The sequence below is a fragment of the Herpailurus yagouaroundi genome, unplaced genomic scaffold, assembly GCF_014898765.1.
Source record: "Herpailurus yagouaroundi ecotype Mexico unplaced genomic scaffold, PumYag 191, whole genome shotgun sequence".
Classification (NCBI taxonomy): Eukaryota; Metazoa; Chordata; class Mammalia; order Carnivora; family Felidae; genus Herpailurus; species Herpailurus yagouaroundi.
In genome coordinates this window covers 8,974,387-8,990,655 of record NW_024412422.1, presented here as the reverse complement: position 1 = coordinate 8,990,655, position 16,269 = coordinate 8,974,387, and the positions used below count along the sequence as shown (strand labels likewise).

Genomic DNA, 16,269 nt, shown 5'->3' with positions numbered 1-16,269 from the left:
GAAAGAAAGAAAGAAAGAAAGAAAGAAAGAAAGAAAGAAAGAAAGAAAAGCATCATTTACCATCCAACTGTATAATGATCTTTGCAAAGAATTATAAGGTCGTTTTCAAAAAAACACACCTCCAGGGAAGAACTCAGCCTTTGCGGTTGTCTCCATAAGGTACAGAGACCTTCCGCCACTCCCTAAACCACAGCCGCCCCTCCTTGGCCAACCAGCAAGTTCTCTCCAAGGAATGCAGAGGAAACCCTTGCTTCCAAGGCCACGCCAATATGTTGTGCAAAGATAGGATTAATTTAAGTAAACAGGGCTCCAACACACTTAGGAAAGGGAATGCATTTTTATCCAGAAGAATTCATTTCAAAAGTCAACAGATCTTTTCTATTTGTGCAGCAGCCTTAAATTTGTAAATGCCACCCTACTTTTTAATATGACCACAAACATTTTCAAGTTTAATGCAAACTTCCTTCCTTACTGAGGTCTGCCCACATTCAAAGTGGCCAGATTCTGGGTTCAGGCATTTGCCTCAGCCGCTGATATCACACACACACACACACACACACACACACGCACGGAGTAGTAACAGAAATCCGAATTCTACTTTGTACACCACTGCCCAGGACTCTCCATTTGGAGGAAGTCAGGATTCCAGAATTTTAGCATCTTCCTCCTTTTTCAAATGTTGCAGCTTGTAACATTTGTAACTTACATAGAAACTTCTTTCCTCAGTTATTTTCCTGGCAATGGGCTAAGAGACCACGACCTCCATCCAAAAGGAACTGGTAAAGGAGGAAGGGACAGCAACACGGAGGGAACAGAGCATAATTATTTATTATTTAACTATTAATAATTAACGTTAAAAGCTAATATTCATCGCATGGTGGGTTTTTTGTTGCCTTTTTTTTTTTTTTTTTTTTTTTTGGTGGCAGGCAAAATCCTAGATGCTTGACATGTTTTGTCACATTTGATCCTCATAGGAAACCTTTAAGGCAGGTAATAGTATCAATCCCATTTTAAAGATGGGAAAACCAAGAGGCGCCTGGGTGGCTCAGTCAGTTAAGCCTCCGACTTCAACTCACGTCATGATCTCACAGTTTGTGGGTTTGAGCCCCATGTTGGGCTCTGTGCTGACAGCTCAGCACCTGGAGGCTGCTTCAGATTCTGTGTCTGTCTGTCTCTCTCTCTCTCTCTCTCTCTCTCTGCCCCTCCCCCACTCACACTGTGTCTCTCAAAAATAAATAAACATTAAAAAAAAAAAATTTAAAGGTGGGAACACCAAGCCAGAGAAGTTAAGGAAGTTGCCCAATGACACAGAGCTAAAAAGTCACGGCTCCAGATGTGGATCAGGCACCGGGCTCTCACCCACCGGCCCACAGCTATATGTTGAATATCAAAGGTAACCATTCAAGTCAGAAGAAATTGTGCATAGATTGTGTCCAGGAAATCTACAAGAAAGGGGCCACAGCTGGAACTGCCTGGGAACAAGGAAAAGGACTGTGGCACGAGGGGCCGAGAAGGAAACATGGGTTCATTATGTAACTTTTTAGACAGAGCTGAAATGCAATCTTTACAATATACAAGCACATGTGGCTGGAACACACATTTCAGCATCTGGGACGGTCGCGCAGCGCCTTAGACATCTTCGGTTCTCAAGAGCTAGTTGCTGGCCTGGCCACGCCTCAGTCCCATCTGTCAAAAAAATAGGATTCCTCGTATCTTCCTGGGGCGTTGCTCTGGTAGCCAAGGAATGCATTTGAAGTCTGAAGGCATTACTTGCAGAAGCCCAATCCTCAGATAAGAGGCATTTCGGTAACAGCCCTAGCTCCTATGTTTAAGGGATCCCCACAGGAATCCTAGCCCCACATCCGGTTCTTAACCGAGCAATTTTCGAAGCCGTATTCTCACACCCCATTACCTTTCAGGGCTTAGCGCCGGCTCCGGGAAGGGAGGCCCGCTAGGATTTATGGGAACTGCAGGGGAGAAGGGCAGGCTTGGGACCAAATCCTTTGGAAGCACGGAGACCACGGGTGAGTTTCCTGTGAACGGCTAAGGGGCACGCCTGGCTCGCTTGGGTCTCTGTCAGGCCCACCTCGGTGCCATCTGCCACCGTGTGTCCTGGCCAATTGTCTTTGGATGTGTAGCAGACCCTGTTGACTCACTTTGGTCTGGACTTAGCTGTCCCCTTGCAAGCATTTCTTTCATTTACTCGTTGTGAATGGTGGTAGGGAGTAGGGTGGAAATTAAGGGTGGGAGAGGGGCTCCCGCGGTTGGGAAAAGGAAAAAAAAAAAAGTAGAAAGAGGAGGAGGAAGCTGAAATAGGGGTCAATTCAATGGCAGCTATTAGGCTGCCGAAGCAAATGATCTGGGTTGGCGAGCATCCTACTAAGTACAGGACTCTGGGCAGGAAGTTTGTTCCTAGAGCCTCCGTTTAACCACCTGTAAAATGGGGCCTCTCTGGCACAGCGACATGGGGATAAAATGAGATATTTTTGGAAGGGCTTGGCCCAACCTCTGCCCACAGTGAGCGTTCATCAGGTGCTGATTGCTATGCTGAAGCTGGGGGAGAGAAGGGGGTGATGGGGGGACATGGAGAGGCGGGCAGGGGAGGGGGGAGTCCTAAGAAAAGAACCACGAGGGCAAGAACCCTTTTTCCAGTATTTACCAGTTCACTTAAAAATGACTTCTGGCGTGCCTGGGTGGAGCTCAGGGGGTGCAGCGTTCTTTCCCCACAGTTAATTTAACCAGAACCCCATTAAAACGGACCAAGCTATCAATTTTTTTTCCTACCAAAGAAGTGCCACATTGAACATCTTTACACATTTGCAATTTGCGGGCTGTAGGATCACATCTGTAGGGGCAACATCTGGGGTGGGGGGAGGAGTCGCTGAGTCAAAGGATAGTGCTCTCCCGGTTTTGGCGGGTACATCAAATCCCCCCTCCCCGTATTGGCTGTAACCATCTATCTTCTCCCTGCTCGTGGCTTCTGAGATTTCCTGTCCCCCACGCCCTCGCCAGCACCGTGTGTTAATTACATATTTCCATCTGGACCCATCTTCTTAGTGGTGTCTGAGCTTTAAGAGAGCCAGGCAGTCACGACTGAAAGCAATAGGGCTCATCAGCCAGCTGCTTGGATCATTCCAGAAAGCCAGACATAAAGAGCATGTGCTCCGGGAAAATGAACTGTGAAGCGGCTACCAGTGTTTCTGTCCCTGAAGTCCCCTCGGTGATCTCCACACAGGAGCACCTGTTTCTCTGCTTCCAGAAGCCCCCAGCATGGGTCCCCAGCCAGCCTCTCCCCGAAGGAGGCTATGATCACCCCGGTATCGCCACAGGGCCGGGAGATGTCAACATTTTCTCCCCGTCTGGTCCGCGCTGCAGGCTGAGTTTAAGGCCTGGGGAGGAAATGACCTCTTATTAATAAGGAAGCTTTGGAAAGGTAGATGGGGTAGAGGCTACTTACGGGGGCAGCGTGGTCAGATGTTAATATTCTCATCACTTAGCCAAAGGGGCCAGAGTGTGGACCCTCCTTGTCAAACCGAAGACGGGGACTGGCGGGAAGATGGATGTTGGTGGCTCTGAACAGCAAATTATGGAACATGACGCTTTTCATGCAGGTGTATTTATGGGATTTATATTTACCTAATAAATACAACAATGGATGAACAGCTGTTGAGAAGGGGGAGGCGTGGGCTGGGTGGTGGGGCTGGGAAATAGACATCTGTCATCCTGGAAGGGAGCTAGGTGGTCTGAGAAGGATTTTAACATCGGATGGGTTTTTTGCCTTCTTGAAAGTCTCGCCAACCATTGGCAAGGCGGTCGCCTGGGCTCTCAGAACGGAGGTGGGAATCAAATGGGCCTCAGAGGGGGACAGAGCCTGGTATGCACAGGCAGGCAGTAGTAACACACAGGAGGGACAGCTGGTAGCCGGGTATGTCACCCGTCCCAATGGACAGTCCCACTGACTATGGAACGTCTGAGCTCTTAGTAACCTTCCAGCCCCTCCGCCTCTCCAACACACCCAGTCCTGGAAGGGCTGGTGCTAACCCAACGCAGGACTTCTGGAAGGTTCTTAAAATGTTCTCCTCCCCTTTCTGGTTTTCTTCAGGCCAGTGTGACCCGCCGCAGTTGGTTTTCCGTAACCGAGAACGTTGACGTTCAATGGCAACACATCCTAGGCCAAGAAGTGGAGAGAGTCACAGTAGAAAGGAACAAGGGAGCGTGGAGGGATGCAAAATGGTGTAAATAAATAAGGGGAAAGACGCCCGCAAGAAGGGGGTTTTGAAATCCTGCAACTGTGAGGAGAAAAAGGAGAGAAAGAAGAAAGAAAATCGAACACGTAATGGGGAAGACGGGATCCAGGAGGGAGGGAAGGAAGGCAGGCAGGCAGGCAGGCAGGAGGCCAGCCCGGAGGGGGAGAAGGGAAAGGAAGCGAAGTGAGCTTAGGTAAGGGGAAGGTAAGGGGAAAATTTTTTTGAAAGGGGGGGAAAGAAGAGATAAGACGGCGAAGGGAATGCAGAAGAAACCCAGGAAAAGCCAAATAATTTAAAATTAAGTCAGGAGAGCTTTGAACGGCGATGTTTCTGAAATTCTTTCCAACGCGCTCCGGCGACCCGCCAAGGCACACGCGTCTAAACTCTTCGATGAGCTTTCGCTCCGCTCGCGGCTGGGCACATAAAGGCATTTCCGACGAAAGCTAATTGGCGAGCTGCGGCTAAAAGGCCAGCGCGGCGGAGACGGCGGGAGGGCGACAGCGCCCCGGCTCCCGCGGTGTCCTGACTGCTGGTCGTCGAGCCTGGCGCGCCGGAGGCCGGGAGTCGGCCTGCTGCCTCTCTCTCCCTCCGGCCGGCCGGGGAGGCCACGCGGTGCGGGCCGGAGCCCGGGGGCCTGCGCGGCGGCCCTGTGTCCCCGCAAAGCTCAGCGCGCAGAGGCGCGCGCGGCGCTGGCGCGGGTCCGCCGGGAACCCACAACCGCCTTTCTCCAGCGGGCGCGCTCAGGCCTCTTTACAACACAAACCTGTAATTTACACATTTTGATTCCGCCTGTAATTTCGCCCTCCGAGCTCCGGCGCCATAAAACTCGTGGGGCCTGGCAAAGGGACCCCCACCCCACCCCCCCAAGGCCCCAGCTCTCCCCGAAGGTCCCTGCGCTGCTCCAAATAATCGCGTGGACGGCGGCCAAGAATAACTGGAAAATAAACACAACTCCCCGGCCTCTGAGCGCAGGCCCTGGGTCTCCCTCCCGGCCCCACCTGGCTCGGGGGCTCGGGGGAGGCGCGGAGGCCGTGCCGAGAGCTCTGCGCTCCGAGCGCTGCCTGGAACCCCGGAACCGTATCTGGACTACTCAAAACTGGGGACCCACCGGCTGGTCTTTGTCCCGCCGTCTCTCCTAGCGGGAAAATTGTCTGGCTTCCGACCTCTGTTCGGAAAAAAAAAAAAAAAAAAAAAAAACAACGAACAACGAAGAAAAAAACCCAACACGGACTGGAGGGAGAGTTTTCCCCTCTAAACTCCGAAACTTTCCCGATTAGATGGGAGATCTCAACCTCGTGCCCCTCGTTAACACCCCGAGGTCCGAGCGTGTGGGTGCGTGTCTAGGGCCGTGCGAAAGTGCGATGGCGGTGGTGCACCCTAATTTGCGTGTGTGCCATGAAGCGTACGCTCGCTAGCGCGTGCAGATAACTGGGCGCGCAAAGACGATCCGGTCTGAAGACGGTTATGCGCAAATTAAGCGTGGCTCGGGATCTGCAAACAGCATATGCAAGCGATGATCGGTGTGCAAATAATGCCGACGTGCCAGCGACTTGGGGTGCAGCTAGTACCTCTCCGTGCATATGCTTCTGTGGGCAAGTTGTTCCGCGTGCAAGGGAGCTGGGGTTCGCGCCAATGATTTCCACCGCTGCACACGATCGTGCTGATGTGTGGTGCCTTTACAGAGCCAAAGAAAGGGCTCCAAAAAATCGTTTCTGGGCGGTTAGGTAGACGTCGCATCGTCCGGACCGCCTAAGTCCTGAGAAGCAGCGCGTAAAAGAAAACCTGCCCTGCTTCCCACCGTGCCCTCTCCCTGCCGGCTCTGCCTTCTGGTGCGGAAGGGAAAGAAGAGAGGGTAGATGTTTGCAGGTCCTCCCTTTGCCTGCCCCAAACTTCCAGCTCCGCGGGGTCGACGCTCTCCAGAAGCGGCGCGCCTTTGCACTCGCCCCGCGCTGCGCTGTCACGAGTTTCCTCGGACGCACGGTCTCCTAGGTGTCCGCGGGTTAACTGGCTGCCGCCACGGAGTCGCCGGAGCCTGCCTGGGCTTTCTAGTGCCCGGGAGCCTCCTAAAACCTTCCCCCGGCCGGGTGCAACCCGCCCGGGGCAGCGCCACCGGGAGAAAGCGAAAGTCCTCGCGTTTTGCCAGCGGCTCGTGCGCGCTGCGAAACCCCAGTCGGCAACCACTGGGGAAACAGTGGGTTAGCAAGCCCCTGTGTCCCCCACGGGCACTGCAGTGGCGAAGCACGTCCCGGCTAAGGCAGTCAGTCCCTCCCAGTGCGCACACGTGTGCCCAGAATTATAATACAATATAACACATCGTAATATCGGATATTATACCGCGTTTACCTTCCATTAGGATGTGTATATTGTGTTAGGCTGTGCTTATGTGTTTGTTACGACGTGCTGTGATATTGTATCTTTCAATCTCACTACCATGTGCCGCGCACCTACAGGCTTATTTGATCCCCACGAAGACCCCGGAGGCCAGACTCCTTTCTCCCTCTGCGCCCTAGAGGTACAGAGAGGGAAAACATTTGCCCAGCGTTACCCAGCTAGAAAGGGGGCAGGGCTTGGATTGGAACCCAGAGCCTGAAAACTCGCAGTAGGGGTGAGAAGGGGACATCTACCCACACCGCTGCCCGGGAAGGTATCCTACATGCACACTGCCCTTTCTGGACTAGACCCATGATGCATGGATGTACATGTATTGCATTAGCACCCCGTGGCTGCCTGCGCTCCACAAACAACCCTCTGGCTGAGAACTCGTGCCGAGGTGCCTCTCTTCTCCTAACCACCCTATGAGGGAAGGATTGTTATCATCACGGTTCACAGAGGAGGAGGGGGGGGTTCAGAGAGGTTAGATAATTTGCCCAATGCCACTGGGCAAGTGAGGGGAGAGTTTCAGCTCAGGCATTCGGACTCCAGAACGATTCTGATTTTGATAACGACATTCCCAACCCCCCTCCCTCCCCAGGCATCCCCGTTTAATCGGAGTCCAAAGGTAGGTGGGGGACCAATGGTAGAGAACAGGTTTTAGTGAGAGGATTGTTCGAGGTAATAAAAACTCTGGATGTCCTCTCCAAGAGGAAGGAGGTCTATGAGCTAAGGAAAGTTTTGGGGAACGTGAGTGGGGTCCAGGACCTTGCCGGTGACTCAGGTACAGTTCCACAGTCGTCCTTGGGAGACCAAAGAGCAGAGGATGAGTCCTTCACAAATCCTAACCTCCTTTTTGCACGAAGTTGCAGGGGTCCTCACGGGAATACAGCCACAGGACCCCGATTCATCCCCTCCCTCCAACTGCAACAGCCAAGGGGTCACTGCGCCCTCCAGAATGTCCCCCAAGACCAGAGGGCAATAGCCAGGCCAGGTCTCCCAGCAGCTCCTGGAGGGGGGGACTTTTCCACCTCGCTTTTCAGACTTTTCTGCTTCCAGGCGGAGCTCTATACCCCGGGAAATGAAAGCCAGGGAAAGAATCCAGACCCAGCCCGCCTGGATTAATCCAACCCCCGGCCCCTCCGCCGCCGGGCTTTCTTTCCAAACACGCTGATACCCAAATTGCTGGGGAAGCTTTGTCACCGGCGTTTGGACGTGTAGCCTGAACCCCCACCCTGGGGCTCTGCCTGAACCCCCACCCACGAGACGCCAGAGGGACCCTCTCCCCTGGAGCGGCCCTACAGGAAACGCGAGGGTCAGAAATTGGCGTCTGGGCACAGAGCGGTATCCGCTAGAGGGTGAGATCTGACGGGCATTTCCGAAGCTGAAAAAGTCAACAGGATTGTCCCCAACCCAGGCCAACGGACCATCCCGGCTGTCCCCTGCCCCCGCTGGATTTGAGGGGTGTGCAGCTGCTAAGTGCAGGGAGAGGGCTGTTCAAACTGAACACACAAATACAGGATTTTTTGTTTCATCGTGTTGTGTTTGCCTTTCGAGATAAAACGCGTATCTACACTTTCCTGGAGAATACGCGGATGGAAAAAACCTGGAAAATGATCCAGAAATTTGGGGCTTAGCTTCCCCTCTCCCATGTATACTTAATTATCTGGATCTCTGGGGGGGGGGGGGGGAGTTTAGAGATCGAGCATCTGGATGATTGGAAGAAGTGCTTTAATTTTCTATTTCTGTGGGTATGTGGGCGAGTAGGAGGGATGTGTGTGCCTCCAGGTGGGAAACCTGGGGATGAATTTGAGGCTCTTCCCTAGGCTATGAAAGTGAGAACATCTCCTCCGAGAGGAGGCCAAGGTGACAGTCCCCCGCACCACCTGCATCACCAAACCCCATTCTTCTCCCTCCATCCCAAGCCCGGGGGCATGGGGACATTTGGCAAAGGAAAAACCACCAGAAGTATCTGGAAATTTCAGGAGAGGGTATATCCTTCAGAGTCAAGGCTGGAGGGTGGAACATTTCACCCTTGCTAATACAACCCGGACAGTTGTCCCCTTTGGAGCAGATTTGGGCCGGCTGGCAAATTCAGGAAATTTTGAACGATTCCATGTAACGTCCGGAGAATGTGACAATTCCACTCGGATAAGGCGAGCGACATCTGATGGGGGAGATTTATAACAAGGTGGAATTTTTGGTAAAAAGTCTAGCGGAGTTTTTCCGTTTTGTTTTATTTGAAGATGCGCGCTGGGGCTGGAATTTCTACCTCGGCCACGGCCACACTCGCCAGGCACCGAAAGCAGCATCGCCCCGGTGGCACGGCCCCTGCCCCTGCCCCCGCCGCCGCCCCCAAGCAAATCCCTGGCTGTCGGCGCGGGGGCGGGGGGGGGGGGACAGCCGGCATGGGGGCCACTCAGAGCGGAGGGTCGCCGGTGCGCTCACAGCAGATTTCCCCGCGCAGACCCAGAAAAGATGACCTAAGAGGCGCTGCCCGGCTGAAACGCGCCTAAATAAAGGGTCCGCCGGCAGCGTGGGCCAGAGGGATTGCCTCACACTCCGGAATCAGGTCCAGACACGTTTGGAAATGTTTCGCTGGCCGCCCGCCCCGCAAGGGCGACAGCCGCAGCCGGCGGCCTGGACGAGGCCGCGTCGCCGGTCCTAGGCTGACGCTGAGCGGCCGCCACTGTGGCGTCCTCCGTGGTTGCCCTCCCTTTTTTTTTTTTTTTTTTTACCCTCGTCCTCCGCATTTGTGTGCCCCCCTGGGGGCAGGGGTCCGTCTGCAACGCCCCAGCTGTGACCAGAAAGGCGTTAAGGGATCGCGCAGGCAAGAGGTTCGCACCAGAACGAGGCGCTGTTAGTTTCAGCCTCGGCCTCTCCCAGTGATGGGCGGGCTGCACGGGGCAGAGGACCGTCCTGGTCACCGCTGGGTCCCCAGGGCCCAGAACGGAGCCTGACAACAACGGAGTATTTATCGAACCAATGCACGGATCCAGAAATCGGAATTTCAATCTTCACTGTATCCTTATCCCCTCTGAGACACTGAATGTCTCTCTGTGGCCTGCGTCCCCTCTGTAGAGGAACAGGGCCGTCTTGTGGCCCCTGCTAGGCTCTCACAACTCGGTCATAATAAGTGATAACCATAAAAACATCCGGAACTCATGGACCACCTATGCTTTTCATCAAGCTTTATATTCTTCTACTCGACCAACAATCGGTAGGGGTAGGTACCGTTATATCCCCATTTTACAGATGAGCAACCAGGCGCACCACGACGCTAATTAACTCAACCACCCGGTTCACACGGGGATGAACAGTCATCCTGACTGTGTGATGCCACATCTAGGGTACGATGAGCGCTCGGCCTGGGGCTCCCCATTTCTCCAGACTTTTAAGACAACTCTACGCGTGTCCCCCCAAGCCCGGGGAGTCCAGCCAGCCTAAACCCAAGCCCAGACGTTTGAAGGAGGCTGTAACCAGCTCTAAACTTACACATCAGGGCGGGGACCCCTGCCGTCTTGGGCTAGTGCGTTCGCGAGCCCTAACTCTCGGGGCAGAAGAAAAGGGCTTTCTGCCATCTTCCCCAAGGCCGCGCATAATTCCTGCCTAAGGCTTGGAATTTCTAAAGCCCCGAAGAGCCTAGAGAGCAAGGTCACCCAGAGGCAGATGTGACCCATCTAAGCCCCTGCGCCTTCGCCTTCGCGCCGTGCGCCCCACCCGCGTCTTTACGCACTGGCGCAATTGCGCCCGGAGGCGTTGGCTCAAACCAAGATCCTGCCCGCTGGGCTCCAGTCCCGCCAGGCTTCGGCCCCTGCACGCTAGTCAACGTAATGAATGGAGAGAGAAAAGAAGGAGTGGGGAGGGAGGGGACACTGTGACGGGGGAGGGGGGGGTGAAATATCTTGGAAATATGGACAACAGTTTATCAGCGCCCCCGCGCCCATTGCCCGCATGTTTAAAACCCCTAAGTAATTTTAGATTGTGTCTTCAGTTAATATATCTCTCTCCCTTTCCCGCGGGCTGACAGGGAAGCGTCGTTGCTGCAAGATGTCTGCAGAAAAAGGGTCTTTAAGAGTTTCCACATTGTTTAGCTACACAAATGTGTTTGTGGTTCCCGAGGTCCCCCCCCTCCCCCACCCGCCTCCGAATCTCATTTCACTTTATGACTCCGATTGTTTGAGGATGCCCGCGCCACATAAATCCTGCTTCGAGATTAATCTCTCTGCTCGCTCGCGCAGGGCGCAGTGGTTTGTTTTTTTTTTTTTTTTTTTTTTTTTTTTTTTTTGTTTTTTAAAAGTGGGCGCCCGGCGGAGATTTATTAACAAGGAAAAATAGTTTATTTTTATAGTCGACCTCGGAAAAGTGGGGGTGGGAGTGGGTCGGGGAAGGGGGGTCGTTCAGATGGATAAACAATGAGGCCGAAGGGACTGGGGCGTTAAGGACCATTTCAGCGGAGCCTGGGCTGGAGACTTGAACTTTTCTCCCGGCTACCCCGCAGCCCGGCTGCGGACGCGAGGCCACGCCAATGATGGCGGAGGTGTGGGCAAGAGAATCGCCCACTCTCCTGGGGACAAGCCTCTTCGGGGACGTGGTACCCCCGGGGCGTTCCCCAAACCAGCCTCTGCCCGGGTTTTGGATCTTCCCTTCCAAGGGAAGTGACTTTCACGCCATTGCTGTGGATGGCCCTCCAGGGCCTGCAGGGCACTGGATGCTGTTTGCAAAACTGGGGACGCTGGTGAATTTTTGTGGAGAAAAGCCATCGTTTCCGTCAGCTTCTCCGAGGACACCTTGTCATCTAAAAGGCCAAAACCCCACTAACTTAGCAAAGAGCCAGGCGAGGCCCTTTACCTTCCCACGTTGGTAGGTCCACACTCCATACAAGTGTTTGTCCTTCAGACCAGCTCAGCGTGTGTCACTAAAGGGTAACCACCACCTTAACCTAGGGCATTTTGGAGGTTGCCTCGGGCCCCGTTTTGGACTCATGATATTTGGGAATTCTCACCAGCGTTAGATTCAGAGCCCAGGGACCCGAGCTTTGCCCTCGGCCTCTAACTGGTTGTCTCGGCCTCTAACTGGCTGTCTCGGCCTCTGGGCCTCAGTTTCCCCTGAAGCTTTTGGAAGGAACCTTTTTGAGATGTGTACGCGCTAACGTGCTGTCTTGCACAGTCAACCACCTCGAGGTAGACGTAGGAGAAGAACACACAACCCAGAACGTTCCACCCTGCACCAAGGATAAGGCCCCCGAGGACCTGGTGGGGAAGAGGGCTTGGTAGCCTTTGGGGCAATGCAGATCTTACGGAGACGATGATAACAAGAAGGCTCTTCTCTGCACCAAAGAAGGGAAAACGCACTTCAATAGTCGATTTTGCATATAATTTTCCGGAGTCCCTGCTGCATAGGTGGAGGCCCCCTGCTTAAAGCGAGGAGATGGGGCGTAAACCCTGACCGGTGTCTGAGAAAGGGGCTAGGGCCACCAGAGCTGACTAGTTCGAGACCCGCTAGGCGCTCCCGGGTGAGCGGAGCAGGGGGAGAGGGTGACCGGAGGAGGCTCCTCCTTTGATTCGCAGACCCGGGCGCACCCGGAGACCGGCCGGCACCGGCACCGAGGCGTCTGTCTGTCTGCGCGTCTGCCCGCGGGTCCCGGCTGTCCCAGTGAGCTGTAAGAGCGCTGGGAGCGCGGCTGGACCAGCTCGAGGGCGCGCCCTGGAGAGGCCCCGCTGGGGGGGGGGGGGGGCAGGATCTGGCCGCGATCTCCCAGGGCCCAGTGAGCATCTCGCTGGGGGCCCTGCAGTGAAAGTCCTTGGAAACACTCTTGGCTTGAGCTCTGCAACCCGGTCTGCAGGTCACTGCCTCGGGTGCTCTTCCTCCCAAACGTCTTTCCCTGGGACCGGGGACACCTGCTCAGGGCAGACGCAGGCCATGCTTCAACCTGTTTGATCCCACGCGGGTCCCCTTCCAGGGGAAACGCACATCCCAGTCGGCTGGGCTGCTGGTTGACTCTCTCTAGACGGTGCCAGAACTTTCTCATAATAGACCACCCAAAATAAGGCTCTATTTTAAAACGATCTTTCAAATTATCACCTTACTGAAGCCCGACAGCCCGCCGAGTTGTTATTAGGATTCGTCCCTGCAAGATGAGGAGGCTGGGCCCAGAGATGTTAAGCTACTGGCCCAAGAGTGCACAGTAAAACCTGGAAAGCCTGGAGTCAAACTCAGGGCTTCGGGTTCCAAATCCCCCTCATGTTCTAATGTACTACAACGACCTTCTGACTACGGGCCCTCAACCCCAACACACTCGTCCCCCTCCCAATACGCCCCAGTATGCACGCTGGCGTCTCAGAGGAACGGAGGGCACCCACGCGTGGCCGGAGGCCGGGAGTGTCGAGCCCCGCTGTGGGAAGGTGACAAGGCGCATCAGGGGTCAGACACACCTCTCGCAGGCGCACCCCGTCACCGACAACTTGGGGTGCGCCCCACCGCATCCCTGCCCTGAAGCCCTGACCCCTGCCTTCCCTGCTTTCCTCCCCTCCCCCCCCCCGCCCCTCCCCACCCCTCTGGTTCTTATAAAATACCAGCCTTCGCCAGGCCCGTAGGGAACATCGCTCCCCACCCACCTGCCGCCTTACCTGGTCGCGCAGGGACGCAGGCCTGCACCGGGAGCCTAAACGCGGGCTTGCGCGCACCCTGGCGCAAACCCCTCCATCAGGCATCCACTGGCCTTGAGCCGCGTTTCCGGTTGTAGCGCTGGGCGCTCCCCCCCCACCCCCACCCCGAGTGCGCCCGATAAGCTATCACCCGGGCCGGGCCCCGGAGGGGCGGTGAGCGGCCAGCCGGGGCACCTCTGGCCGGCTCCCGGCTCCGGGGGCCCGGCTGCCTGCCAGCAGCACTCAGGACAGCAGCGAGATGCCTGCCGAGGTGTTTCTGGTTACAATCACCTCACACACAGGCCTGCATTCCGCCCCCGCCCCCCCCCCCATCCTTACCATTATGTCTGAAATCACACCTTCTCCGGGCCTGGGGAAGCTTGGCCGGGCTGGGGGCCTCGAGTGCCTTGAGCGCCCCGCCCGGAGTTGTTAATCCGCAGAACTCCAGCAGGTCCGTAAAAAGGAATCTTTTGGTGGTCGGAAAATCAACATCGAGTGGGCATATCGCCTGTGTCTACGCACCGGGAGTTTCCCACCCGTTTATCCACGGTCGCCCTGTGTTCCTGATGATTTTCTGGGAGGGCCGAGGCGAACCGTTTAATGGATTGGTTTGTTTTCTCTTTCGGATAACGGAGGGCTTAAGAGATACGCAAAGATTCTCAGGAGAAGGCTAATCTTGGCTCTTACGTGGTCTGAAAAATTAATCATCATCCTCACCGAGAAGCTGGCCTTGATTTCAGTACTAGCTTTTTTTAGCGTGGCTAGCATTTATGGTGTGCTTTTGTGCTCGAATCCCTCAGAAAGGCCTGTGAGGTGGGATCCGCTCCTTTCCTCGTTGTGCCCGTGGATAGCTGGAGGTTTGAAGAGGTGAGGCGGCATCCCCGAGTCACACGGCCGTAGGAGAACCAGCCCCAGACGGCCTTCCAGCTACCACAGCCAGGCGCACAGTAGGTCTGGGATAAAAAGTGTGGGAAGTCTGAACGTTGGCGACGGAAGGCAGAGATGCTCTCACTGCTCTGTCTTGGGGAGCCGTCTGCCACCTGAAAGACCTGCAGTCAGACCACCCCCCCCACCCCAGAGGCCCCATACCATTTCTCCCCCCAGCCCTCTGAGCTATTCAGGCCAGAAAAGAATTCCAGAAGGAACGGCCCTCGCCTTGTCCGGGCAGGGCGGCTCAGGAGTCCCGCCTGACCCGCTCCGGGTAGGAGAAAGCCTGGTGCTTTCCCACGCTTTGGTAACAAACTGCGGCCAGACCATTCGGGGGGTCCTGCTAGCCGCGTGTCCCAGGGGTGAAAGCTTAGATCCCGGCCACCCCGCTCCAGGCTGGGTCTGGTTCCTGCGTGGTCAGGCCTAGGGGCTGGGGCCTGAGCCAGGCCTCCGGGGTCACTCGAGGCTCTGCTGAGCCTCCCCCCATCTGGAGAACAGGGCCGCCCCAGACCCACAGAGCCATTAACCTCACCCACCCTCTGCCTACCAGTTTCCTTAAAATAAATGTGACAAACGTGAGCCTAATGATCTGCGGAGGAAGACGTATATGCTTCAGGCCCTTAACACATGGCTCCTTCCCTCCCCCGCGGACGACGCGGCCCTACTTCAAAGAACGGCCCGTTGGTGATATTGGAGAGGCTCCCTGACTTTCCGGAGACAAACAAACCATCAGCCAGGTTCTTTGGGGGCCGGATAACAGCCGGAGACACTAACACTAAGGATAATGATGATGATGATGGTGATGGCGAACGTTTATTGGCTACACGCGCCGCACAGCGCTAAGAGTTTGGCGCACTGACTCATCCTGCTGTTCCTTGCAGCAACTCCCGCCGGGCGGTCAGTACAATCGCCCCATTTCACAGCCAAGGACTACCGAGGTCACGTACCCCATATCCTCGCAGCTAGTGGGCAGGGCAGGATTTGGACCAGATCCCCCAGGCTTTTAAAATAATAACCAGGATAACAATAATAACACTAAATGGATTTTTATTTTGTTTTTTTAAGGTTATTGATCCGGAGAGAGAGAAAGGGCGTAAGCAGGGGAGGGGCAGAGAGCGAGGGAGAGAGGGAGAGAGAGAATCCCAAGCAGGCCCCGCACCACCAGCACAGAGCCCCATGTGGGGCTCGAACCCACGAACGTTGAGATCATGACCTGAGCCGAGATCAAGAGTTGGGTGCTTCACCGACTGCACCCCCCCAGGCACCCCCGTAATTGGGTTTTAAGAGATAAATGCACGTGAGGCAAAAATCAACGACCAAGACTCCCGTTCCCAGCTGCTGACACCCACGTGTGTGTTTTTGCCTCTTTCTATTCTGCCTCCTTTTTGTAAACTGCGAATGGACCTCGCAGTATAAACTGTTGTTCCCTTCGTATTTTTATTATCTGGTTAACTTGAGGGTGCGTTTTTTGTTTTTTGGTTTTTTTTAAAGTAGGGGCTTCCGATCGCTAATCGCTGCACCTCAAAGGAGAATGTTCCAAACAAGCAGACGGAAAAGGGCACTGGTGGGGCTGGTTTCCTGGGGGGACAGAGCAGGGTCAAGTTCTGCTCAGGGTCATTTCAGCTGCTTAGGGACAGAAGTGGAGGGAGGGAGAGAGGAGGAGAGAGGGAGGGAGACAATGGAGAGACCGGAGGGAGGTTCTGGAACGCTCTGACATCTCTGACATTCCAGTGGGAGATAGCAGATGTCCCAGGAACAAAATATGCTCATCCGCTCTTGGCACGGGGGTGTCACTGGACTAGCATCTCAGAGCGGGAGATTTTCAAAGCCTTAAATGGTCTCTGAGAGACAGGGCAGAGCCATATCCACTGTCTGTTTTGGGTGGAGGGACTAAGGGCCCTCAGACCAGCAGGGCGACAGGCGCAGGGCGGGGGGTGGGGGATAAGGCTTGCCTATTTGGGTCTGGCTTCCCATGTGACCTTCCCGCCTGGGAACAGGCAAGTTTAAGGCGTCCTCAGCATGTTCATTCCATTCCTCCTGCCCATCCCCAGCACGCTCACCACCTCCTTTTTTTTTTT

At 55.0% G+C, this 16,269-nt stretch overlaps 1 protein-coding gene across 1 annotated transcript in view; it reads right to left on the bottom strand.

Moving 5' to 3' along the window:
* TBX5 (T-box transcription factor 5) overlaps nucleotides 1-13,291 on the bottom strand; it is a 58,601-nt gene extending 45,310 nt beyond the window's left edge. Inside the window, exon 1 of the mRNA XM_040443805.1 lies at nucleotides 13,247-13,291. The gene's annotated coding sequence lies outside the window, so the exon portion shown is untranslated. The remainder of the gene's footprint in view (nucleotides 1-13,246) is intronic.
* Nucleotides 13,292-16,269: the final 2,978 nt, after the last annotated feature.